Raw genomic sequence first — 11,903 nt, 5'->3', positions numbered from 1 at the left:
TTGTTCACTCCAGACCTGACTGCCCTTGACCAGCACAAAAACATCCTGTGGCGTACGGCATTAGCACCCCACGATATGCAACTTTTCAGGGACGTTAGGAACCAATATACACAGGCAGTTAGGAAAGCAAAGGCTAGCTTTTTCAAACATAAATTTGCATCCTGCAGCACAAACTCCAAAATGTTCTGGGACACCCCCTCTTCAAAGGGGGAGACACTCTAGACCCAAACTGCTACAGACCAATATCTATCCTACCCTGCCTTTCTAAGTTCTTCGAAAGCCAAGTCAACAAACAGATCACCCACCATTTCGAATCCCACCGTACCTTCTCCGCTATGCAATCTGGTTTCCGAGCTGTCATGGGTGCACCTCAGCCACGCTCAAGGTCCTAAACGATATCATAACCGCCATCAATAAGAGATTAATCGACCTGGCCAAGGATTTCGACTCTGTCAATCACCACATCCTAATCAGCAGACTCAACATTCTTGGTTTCTCAAATGACTACCTCGCCTGGTTCACCAACTATTTCTCAGATAGAGTTCAGTGTGTCAAATCGGAGGGCCTGTTGTCCGGACCTCTGGCAGTCTCTACGGAGCTGCCACAGGTTTCAATTCTCGGGCTGACTCTTTTCTCTGTATACATCAATGACGTCGCTCTTGCTGCTGGGGATACTCTGATCCACCTCTACGCAGACGACACCATTCTGTAAACTTCTGGCGCTTCTTTGGACACTGTGTTAACTAACCTCCAGACGCACTTCAATGCCATACAACTCTCCTTCCGTGGCCTCCAACTGCTCTTAAATGCAAGTAAAACTTGCTCTTCAACCGATCGCTGCCGCACCCGCCCACCTGTCCAGCATCACCACTCTACTACAAATACTACAAATACCTAGATGTCTGGTTAGACTGTAAACTCTCCTTCCAGACTCACATTAATCTTCTCCAATCCAAAATGTAATCTATAATTGGCTTCCTATTTCACAACAAAGCATCCTTCACTCATGCTGCCAAACATACCTTCGTAAAACTGACCATCCTGCCGATCCTTGACTTCAGCGATGTCATTTACAAAATAGCCTCCAACACTCTACTCAGCACATTATATGCAGTCTATCACAGTGCCATCCGTTTTGTCACCAAAGCCCCATATACTACCCACCACAGCAACCTGTATTCTCTCGTTGGTTAGCCCTCGCTTCATATTCGACGCCAAACACACTGGCTCCAGGTCAGGTCGTCTTTTCTAGGTAAAACCCAGCCTTATCTCAGCTCACTGGTCACCATAGCAGCACCCACCCGTTGCACGCGCTCCAGCAGGTATATTTCACTGGTCAACCCAAAGCCAATTCCTCCTTTGGCCGCCTTTCCTTCCAGTTCTCTGCTGCCAATGGCTGGAACGAATTGCAAAAATCACTGAAGCTGGAGACTGTCATGCCCTGACCTTAGAGCTGTCTCTTTTTGGGGTTTGGCCAGGGTGTGATTTGGGTGGGCATTCTATGTTCTATTTTCAATGTTTTCTATTTCTTTGTTTTGGCCGGGTATGATTCTCAATCAGGGACAGCTGTCTATCGTTGTCTCTGATTGGGAACCATACCTAGGTAGCCCTTTTCCCTCCTTTCTGTGTTGGAAGTTAACTTTGTTTGTGGCACTTAGCCCTTAAGCTTCACAATTGTTTTTGTATGGTTTATTGTTTTTGTCGGCGTCATCCTAATAAAAAGGAATATGTACGCTCACAACGCTGTGCTTTGGTCCTCTTCATTCGACGTCTGTGACAGAGACCCATATCTCCCTCACTAACTTTAAGCACCAGCTGTCAGAGCAGCTCGCAGATCACTGCACCGGTACATAGCCCATCTGTAAATAGCCCATCCAACTACCTCATCCCCATACTGTTATTTATTTATTTGCTCCTTTGCACCCCAGTATCTCTACATGTACAGTCATCTTCTGCACATCTATCACTCCAGTGTTTAATTGCTATATTGTAATTATTTCACTACTATGGCCTATTTATTGCCTTACCTCCCTTATCCTACCCCATTTGCACACACTGTATATAGACTGTTTTTCTCTATTGTGTTATTGACTGTATGTTTTTTTATTCCATGTGTAACTCTGTGTTTGTGTCACACTGCTTTGCTTTATATTGGCCAGGTCGCAGTTGTAAATGAGAACTTGTTCTCAACTAGCCTACCTGGTTAAATAAAGGTGAAATACATTTTAAAAAGTCACAGCACTGTCCCAAATGGCACCCTATATAGAGCTGCGAGGAGTAACAGCGTAACCTATTTTGCTAGCTACCATGACAAAGACCAAAGCCAGTGGGAGTACCTTTGAGGACAGTGGTGTCTCTCTATCACACATGAAGGATCTTTTAAACAAACAAAATTAGTTCCACAAGCAGTTGTTACAACAACAAGAAAATAGCTTAAAGTGTTTTGTCCAAATACTGGTGGAGTCAACTAATACAAGAATGGACGACCTGACCAGAGCAGTACAGGACCTGAACAGTTTTCAGTTCTTCCAGGGTCAGCTCGATGAGTTGAAACCAGAGAACGGCAAGTTGACAGCAATCTGTAAGTCATTGCGAGAGGACATCAGTTCTGTGTGTGAATCCATGATAACAATGATGGATAAATCAGATAAATTGTATTTTATTTTATTTAACCTTTAACCAGGAACGGCACATTGAGATTAAAATCTATTTTTCAAGAGCGCCCTGGCCAACATTACAAAAAAATACAGACAGACAACATCAAAAACTACAAGTAATCTAGTAAAAACCATTAAATTCACAAGAGTATAAAACAGCAAATTAAAAACATTGACAGGTCAGGGAATCAGCCTCAAAATCTTTCATCAGTGATTTAAAAACACCAATCGGGACAAGTTCTTCCAGTTTAAAAGTATTTTGTAAGGTGTTCCAAGACGATGGCGCACAGTACATAAAAGCCCTTTTACCAAATTCAGTTTGGACATTTGGAACAGTTAGCAGGATAAAGTCAAGCGAACGAAGAGAGTACCCACCACATTTCTGAACATTAAAAATGCACAAATAAAAAGGTAATAAACCCAAAATGGCTTTGTAAATAAAAGTATACCAGTGACTGGGCCTACGAGTGACTAGAGAAGGCCAGCCAACCCTGGTATACAAAGTGCAGTGGTGCGTAAGGGTTTTGCAGTTTAAAATAAATCTCAAAGTGCCATGGTGTGTCAATTGATCTCAAACACTGAGCGGAAGCATTCATATATGAAATATCCCCATAGTCTAGTAAAGGCATAAATGTAGCTGATACTAAAACAGGCCATATATCTAAAATAAAATCCCAATTTCAGCTTCAATTTTTTTGTAAGTTGTTGAATATGCAATTTAAAAGAGAGGCCATCATCAATTAAAATTCCAAGATATTTATATGAGTTTACAACCTCAATCTCCTTGCCCTGACAGGTAGTAATAGGTGAAAGGTTCAGACGTCTGTTTCTTGCATTAGAAAACACCATTAGTTTAGTTTTCTCAGTATTGAGGATAAGCTTCAATTGACACAAAGTATGTTGAACAGTATAAAAAGCAGTTTGCATGTTCTGGAAAGCTTTTGTAAGAGATGAGGCACATCAGTAAATAACAGTATCATCAGCATAAAAATGAAGTTGTGCATTTTGGACATTTTTGTCTAAATAATTTATATAAATAGTGAATAAGAAAGGACCAAGTACAGAGCCTTGGGGCACACCATTCAAGACAGACAATTTAACAGACATAAGCTCATCAAATTGAGTGCACTGAGTTCTATCAGACAGATAGTTAGCAAACCATGCAACTGCATGCTCCGAAAGACCTACACTCGACAATCTCTGCCTTAGTATAGCATGATCAACTGTATAAAAAAAAAGCCTTAGAGAGATCAATAAAAAGTGAGACGCAGTGCTGTTTTTTGTCAATGGCTTCAGTGATATCATTTAAAACTTTCATGGCTGCTGTAATTGTGCTATGCTTCTTCCTGAAGCCCGATTGGTACATTGATAAAAGAGAGTTAGTAAATAAAAACTATTTTAGTTGTTCACTTACAAGGGTTTCAAGTATTTTCACCAGGGGTGACAGCTTTGAGATTGGCCTATAATTATTTAAAAGAGTTGCATCTCCCCCTTTTAAAAGTGGCAGGACAAATGCTGATTTCCAGATCTTTGGAATTTCATTACATTCCAGGGTTAGATTGAACAGAGATGTAAGTGGTTCAGCTATTAAATCAGCTGCCAGATTTAAAAAGCAAGGATCCAAAAGATCAGGACCTGCAGGCTTTCTCTGCTCTAAGGATTTCAAGGGACAATCAAGTGACATTTAAGTGACACTGACAACATGGTCGTGGACGGAATTACAGAATCTCCACATGAGATCTGGACGGAGTCTGAGGACAAAGTAAGGGAAATGATCTCTGAGAAATTGAAGATGGACCACAGGAAGATTGAAGTGGAGTGCGCCCACAGGACTGGAAAACCCACCACATGCCTGTTGACAGGCCCAGGCCGACAGTGGTCAAGTTCCTGAGGTTCAAGGACAAGGTAGCTGTTCTGGAAAAAGCCAAGAACTTGAAAGGAAAGATTATCTTCTTCAATGAGGACTATCCTGAAGCTGTGCGCCAGAAGAGGAAAGAACTGATCTCACCCATGAAAGCTGCCAGAGTGCGTGGGGACATTGCTTACATCTGCTATGACAGGTTCATTGTCCACCCACCCTCCCAGAAGCCTGTGGGAGATAAGAGAGCCAAGCTTATGGGTTCATAGCTTCAACCCCGCAGAACATACTTACACACACACCAATTGATTAAAAAAAAGATATTGCTTTGTCTGCTCTTTTCGCTATTATGTCTATCTCTGATTAGTTACCCAGGAAAGGGCTGAAAATAGCCCATATTAATATATGTAGCCTTAGAAATAAGGGTCATGAAATCAGTAACTTGCTAACATCAGACAACATTCTTATATTAGCCATTTCTGAGACTCACTTAGATAATTCATTTGATGATACAGCAGTAAGAATACAAGGATATAACATCTATAGAAGAGACATAAATGCTTATGGCTGACGTGTTGCTGTATATATTCAGAGCAATATCCCTGTAATGCTTCAGAAAAGATCTCATGTCACATGTTATTGAAGTGTTGTGGTTGCAGGTTCACTTGGTACATCTAAAGCCTTTTCTTTTGGGGTGTTGCTTTAGGCCACCAAGTGTGAACAGTCAGTATCTAAATAATATGTGTGGAATGCTTGATAGTGTATGTGATGTTAACAGAGAGGTCTACTTTCTTGGGGACCTGAATATTGACTGGTTTTCATCAATCTGTCTGTAACCAGTGCCTGTAATCTGGTTCAGGTTATTAATCAATCTACCAAGGTGTTTACAAACACTACAGGAACAAGATCATCCACTTGTATCGATCACATTTTTACTAATACTATAGAACTCTGTTCTAATGCTGTATTTGTACCCATTGGAGTACAATGATCACAATACAGTGATCACAATACAATGGTCACAATACAATGATCACAATACAGTGGCTATATCCAGGAAAGCCAAAGTTCCAACAGCTGGGACTAAAATAGTGTATAAGAGATTATACAAAAGATGCTGTGAATCTTGCTGTGACTCTTATGTGGATGATGTTAACAAATATTTGTTGGTCTGATGTGATTAATGAGGAGCATCCAGACAGTGCACTTGATGAATTTATGAAATTGCTTCTTCCAATTATTGATAAACATGCACCTGTTAAGAAACTGACTGTTAGAACTGTTAAGGCTCCATGGATTGAAGAGGAATTTAAAAACTGTATGGTTGAAAGAGATTGTTAGGTGCGTGAATGAGGACCCAAAAGCGAATTAACGTAAACAGAGCTTCTTTAATAACAAAACAAACGTAGGCTCAGATGGACCGGCAGATTCCGACAGGACAGGACAAGGTTGCAGCAAACATGACGATAGTCTGGTTCAGGCATGAATAACACAAACAAGAATCCGACAAAGACAGAAACAAAAACAGAGAGAGATATAGAGGACTAATCAGAGGGAAAAAGGGAACAGGTGGGAAAAGGGGTGACGAGGTAGTTAGGAGGAGACAAGGAACAGCTGGGGGAAAGAGGGGGAGAAAAGGTAACCTAATAACGACCAGCAGAGGGAGACAGGGTGAAGGGAAAGGACAGAAACAAGACACAACATGACAATACATGACAGTACCCCCCCACTCACCGAGCGCCTCCTGGCGCACTCGAGGAGGAAACCTGGCGGCAACGGAGGAAATCATCGATCAGCGCACGGTCCAGCACGTCCCGAGAGGGGACCCAACTCCTCTCCTCAGGACCGTACCCCTCCCAATCTACTAGGTACTGATGACCACGGCCCCGAGGACGCATGTCCAAAATCCTACGGACCCTGTAGATGGGTGCGCCCTCGACAAGGATGGGGGGGGGGGGAAGACGAGCGGGGGCGCGAAGAACGGGCTTGACACAGGAGACATGGAAGACCGGGTGGACGCGACGAAGATATCGCGGAAGAAGAAGTCGAACTGCGACAGGATTAATGATCTGAGAAATACGGAACGGACCAATGAACCGCGGGGTCAACTTGCGAGAAGCGGTCTTAAGGGGAAGGTTCTGAGTGGAGAGCCAAACTCTCTGACCGTGACAATATCTAGGACTCTTAGTTCTACGCTTATTAGCAGCCCTCACAGTCTGCGCCCTATAACGGCAAAGTGCAGACCTGACCCTCTTCCAGGTGCGCTCGCAACGTTGGACAAAAGCCTGAGCGGAGGGGACGCTGGACTCGGCGAACTGAGATGAGAACAGCGGAGGCTGGTACCCGAGGCTACTCTGAAAAGGAGATAGCCCGGTCGCAGACGAAGGAAGCGAGTTGTGGGCGTATTCTGCCCAGGGGAGCTGTTCTGACCAAGACGCAGGGTTGCGAAAAGAAAGACTGCGTAAGATGCGACCAATAGTCTGATTGGCCCGTTCTGCTTGACCGTTAGACTGGGGGTGAAAGCCGGAAGAGAGACTGACGGAAGCCCCAATCAAACGGCAAAACTCCCTCCAAAATTGAGACGTGAATTGCGGACCTCTGTCCGAAACGACGTCTGACGGAAGGCCATGAATTCTGAAAACATTCTCGATGATGATTTGTGCCGTCTCTTTAGCAGAAGGAAGCTTAGCAAGGGGAATAAAATGAGCCGCCTTAGAGAACCTGTCGACAACCGTAAGAATAACAGTCTTCCCCGCTGACGAAGGCAGTCCGGTGACAAAATCTAAGGCGATGTGAGACCACGGTCGAGAGGGAATGGGAAGCGGCCTGAGACGGCCGGCAGGAGGGGAGTTACCGGACTTAGTCTGCGCGCAGACCGAACAAGCAGCCACGAAACGACGCGTGTCATGCTCCCGGGTGGGCCACCAAAAACGCTGGCGAATGGAAGCAAGCGTACCCCGAACGCCAGGGTGGCCGGCTAACTTGGCAGAGTGAGCCCACTGAAGAACGGCCAGACGAGTAGGAACGGGAACGAAAAGAAGGTTCCTAGGACAAGCGCGCGGCGACGGAGTGTGAGTGAGTGCTTGCTTTACCTGCCTCTCAATTCCCCAGACAGTCAACCCGACAACACGCCCCTCAGGGAGAATCCCCTCGGGGTCAGTGGAGGCTACTGAAGAACTGAAGAGACGAGATAAAGCATCAGGCTTGGTGTTCTTAGAGCCCGGACGATAAGAAATCACGAACTCGAAACGAGCGAAAAACAGCGCCCAGCGCGCCTGACGCGCATTAAGTCGTTTGGCAGAACGGATGTACTCAAGGTTCCTATGGTCGGTCCAAACGACAAAAGGAACGGTCGCCCCCTCCAACCACTGTCGCCATTCGCCTAGGGCTAAGCGGATGGCGAGCAGTTCGCGGTTTCCCACATCATAGTTACGTTCCGACGGCGACAGGCGATATGAAAAATACGCGCAAGGGTGGACCTTGTCGTCAGAGAGGGAGTGCTGAGAAAGAATGGCTCCCACGCCCACCTCTGACGCGTCAACCTCGACAACGAACTGTCTAGAGACGTCAGGTGTAACAAGGATAGGTGCGGATGTAAAACGATTCTTGAGGAGATCAAAAGCTCCCTGGGCGGAAACGGACCACTTAAAGCACGTCTTGACAGAAGTAAGGGCTGTGAGAGGAGCTGCCACCTGACCGAAATTACGGATGAAACGACGATAGAAGTTCGCGAAGCCGAGAAAGCGCTGCAGCTCGACGCGTGACTTAGGGACGGGCCAATCAATGACAGCTTGGACCTTAGCGGGATCCATCTTAATGCCTTCAGCGGAAATAACAGAACCGAGAAATGTGACGGAGGAGGCATGAAAAGTGCACTTCTCAGCCTTCACAAAAAGACAATTCTCTAAAAGGCGCTGGAGGACACGTCGAACGTGCTGAACATGAATCTGGAGTGACGGTGAAAAAATCAGGATATCGTCAAGGTAAACGAAAACAAAGATGTTCAGCATGTCTCTCAGGACATCATTGACTAATGCCTGAAAGACAGCTGGAGCGTTAGCGAGGCCGAAAGGAAGAACCCGGTATTCAAAGTGCCCTAACAGAGTGTTAAACGCCGTCTTCCACTCATCCCCCTCCCTGATGCGCACGAGATGGTAAGCGTTACGAAGGTCCAACTTAGTGAAAAACCTGGCTCCCTGCAGGATCTCGAAGGCTGAAGACATAAGAGGAAGCGGATAACGATTCTTCACTGTTATGTCATTCAGCCCTCGATAATCTATGCAGGGGCGCAGGGACCCGTCCTTCTTCTTAACAAAAAAAACCCCCGCTCCGGCGGGAGAGGAGGAGGGGACTATGGTACCGGCGGCAAGAGCTACAGACAAATAATCTTCGAGAGCCTTACGTTCGGGAGCCGACAGAGAGTATAGTCTACCCCGGGGGGGAGTGGTTCCCGGAAGGAGATCAATACTACAATCGTACGACCGGTGTAGAGGAAGAGAGGTGGCCCTGGACCGACTGAACACCGTGCGCAGATCGTGATATTCCTCCGGCACCCCTGTCAAATCACCAGGCTCCTCCTGTGAAGAAGAGATAGAGGAAACAGGAGGGATAGCAGACATGAAACATTTCACATGACAAGAGACGTTCCAGGAGAGGATAGAATTACTAGACCAATTAATAGAAGGATTATGACAAACTAGCCAGGGATGGCCCAAAACAACAGGTGTAAAAGGTGAACGAAAAATTAAAAAAGAAATGGTTTCGCTATGATTACCAGAAACAGTGAGGGTTAAAGGTAGCGTCTCACGCTGAATCCTGGGGAGAGGACTACCATCCAGGGCGAACAAGGCCGTGGACTCCCTTAACTGTCTAAGAGGAATGTCATGTTTCCGAGCCCAGGTCTCGTCCATAAAACAGCCCTCCGCCCCAGTCTATTAAGGCACTGCAGGAAGCTGACGAACCGGTCCAGCGTAGATGGACCGACAAGGTAGTGCAGGATCTTGAAGGAGAGACAGGAGTAGTAGCGCTCACCAGTAGCCCTCCGCTTACTGATGAGCTCTGGCTTTTACTGGACATGAAGTGACAAAATGACCAGCAGAACCGCAATAGAGACAGAGGCGGTTGGTGATTCTCCGTTCCCTCTCCTTAGTCGAGATGCGGATACCTCCCAGCTGCATAGGCTCAGCACCCGAGCCGGCAGAGGAAGATGGTAGTGATGCGGAGAGGGGGGCAACGGAGAACGCGAGCTCCTTTCCACGAGCTCGGTGACGAAGATCAACCCGTCGCTCAATGCGAATAGCGAGTTCAATCAAGGAATCCACGCTGGAAGGAACCTCCCGGGAGAGAATCTCATCCTTTACCTCTGCGCGGAGACCCTCCAGAAAACGAGCGAGCAAAGCCGGCTCGTTCCAGCCACTGGAGGCAGCAAGAGTGCGAAACTCAATAGAGTAGTCTGTTATGGATCGATTACCTTGACATAGGGAAGACAGGACCCTGGAAGCCTCCTCCCCAAAAACAGATCGATCAAAAACCCGTATCATCTCCTCCTTAAAGTCCTGATACTGGTTAGTACACTCAGCCCTTGCCTCCCAGATTGCCGTGCCCCACTCACGAGCCCGTCCAGTAAGGAGAGATATGACGTAGGCGACACGAGCAGTGCTCCTGGAGTAAGTGTTGGGCTGGAGAGAAAACACAATATCACACTGGGTGAGGAACGAGCGGCATTCAGTGGGCTCCCCAGAGTAACACGGCGGGTTATTGATTCTGGGCTCCGGAGATTCGAAAGCCCTGGAAGTGGCCGGTGGATCGAGGCGGAGATGGTGAACCTGTTCTGTGAGGTTGGAGACTTGGGTGGCCAGGGTCTCAACGGCATGTCGAGCAGCAGACAATTCCTGCTCGTGTCTGCCTAGCATCGCTCCCTGGATCTCGACGGCTGAGTGGAGAGGATCCGAAGTCGCTGGGTCCATTCTTGGTCGGATTCTTCTGTTAGGTGCGTGAATGAGGACCCAAAAGCGAATTAACGTAAACAGAGCTTCTTTAATAACAAAACAAACGTAGGCTCAGATGGACCGGCAGATTCCGACAGGACAGGACAAGGTTGCAGCAAACATGACGATAGTCTGGTTCAGGCATGAATAACACAAACAAGAATCCGACAAAGACAGAAACAAAAACAGAGAGAGATATAGAGGACTAATCAGAGGGAAAAAGGGAACAGGTGGGAAAAGGGGTGACGAGGTAGTTAGGAGGAGACAAGGAACAGCTGGGGGAAAGAGGGGGAGAAAAGGTAACCTAATAACGACCAGCAGAGGGAGACAGGGTGAAGGGAAAGGACAGAAACAAGACACAACATGACAATACATGACAGTACCCCCCCACTCACCGAGCGCCTCCTGGCGCACTCGAGGAGGAAACCTGGCGGCAACGGAGGAAATCATCGATCAGCGCACGGTCCAGCACGTCCCGAGAGGGGACCCAACTCCTCTCCTCAGGACCGTACCCCTCCCAATCTACTAGGTACTGATGACCACGGCCCCGAGGACGCATGTCCAAAATCCTACGGACCCTGTAGATGGGTGCGCCCTCGACAAGGATGGGGGGGGGGGGGGGAAGACGAGCGGGGGCGCGAAGAACGGGCTTGACACAGGAGACATGGAAGACCGGGTGGACGCGACGAAGATATCGCGGAAGAAGAAGTCGAACTGCGACAGGATTAATGATCTGAGAAATACGGAACGGACCAATGAACCGCGGGGTCAACTTGCGAGAAGCGGTCTTAAGGGGAAGGTTCTGAGTGGAGAGCCAAACTCTCTGACCGTGACAATATCTAGGACTCTTAGTTCTACGCTTATTAGCAGCCCTCACAGTCTGCGCCCTATAACGGCAAAGTGCAGACCTGACCCTCTTCCAGGTGCGCTCGCAACGTTGGACAAAAGCCTGAGCGGAGGGGACGCTGGACTCGGCGAACTGAGATGAGAACAGCGGAGGCTGGTACCCGAGGCTACTCTGAAAAGGAGATAGCCCGGTCGCAGACGAAGGAAGCGAGTTGTGGGCGTATTCTGCCCAGGGGAGCTGTTCTGACCAAGACGCAGGGTTGCGAAAAGAAAGACTGCGTAAGATGCGACCAATAGTCTGATTGGCCCGTTCTGCTTGACCGTTAGACTGGGGGTGAAAGCCGGAAGAGAGACTGACGGAAGCCCCAATCAAACGGCAAAACTCCCTCCAAAATTGAGACGTGAATTGCGGACCTCTGTCCGAAACGACGTCTGACGGAAGGCCATGAATTCTGAAAACATTCTCGATGATGATTTGTGCCGTCTCTTTAGCAGAAGGAAGCTTAGCAAGGGGAATAAAATGAGCCGCCTTAGAGAACCTGTCGACAACCGTAA

This window comes from Oncorhynchus mykiss, chromosome 25, assembly GCF_013265735.2.
Source record: "Oncorhynchus mykiss isolate Arlee chromosome 25, USDA_OmykA_1.1, whole genome shotgun sequence".
Taxonomy (NCBI): domain Eukaryota; kingdom Metazoa; phylum Chordata; class Actinopteri; order Salmoniformes; family Salmonidae; genus Oncorhynchus; species Oncorhynchus mykiss.
Note: the sequence above shows the minus strand (reverse complement) of the source record.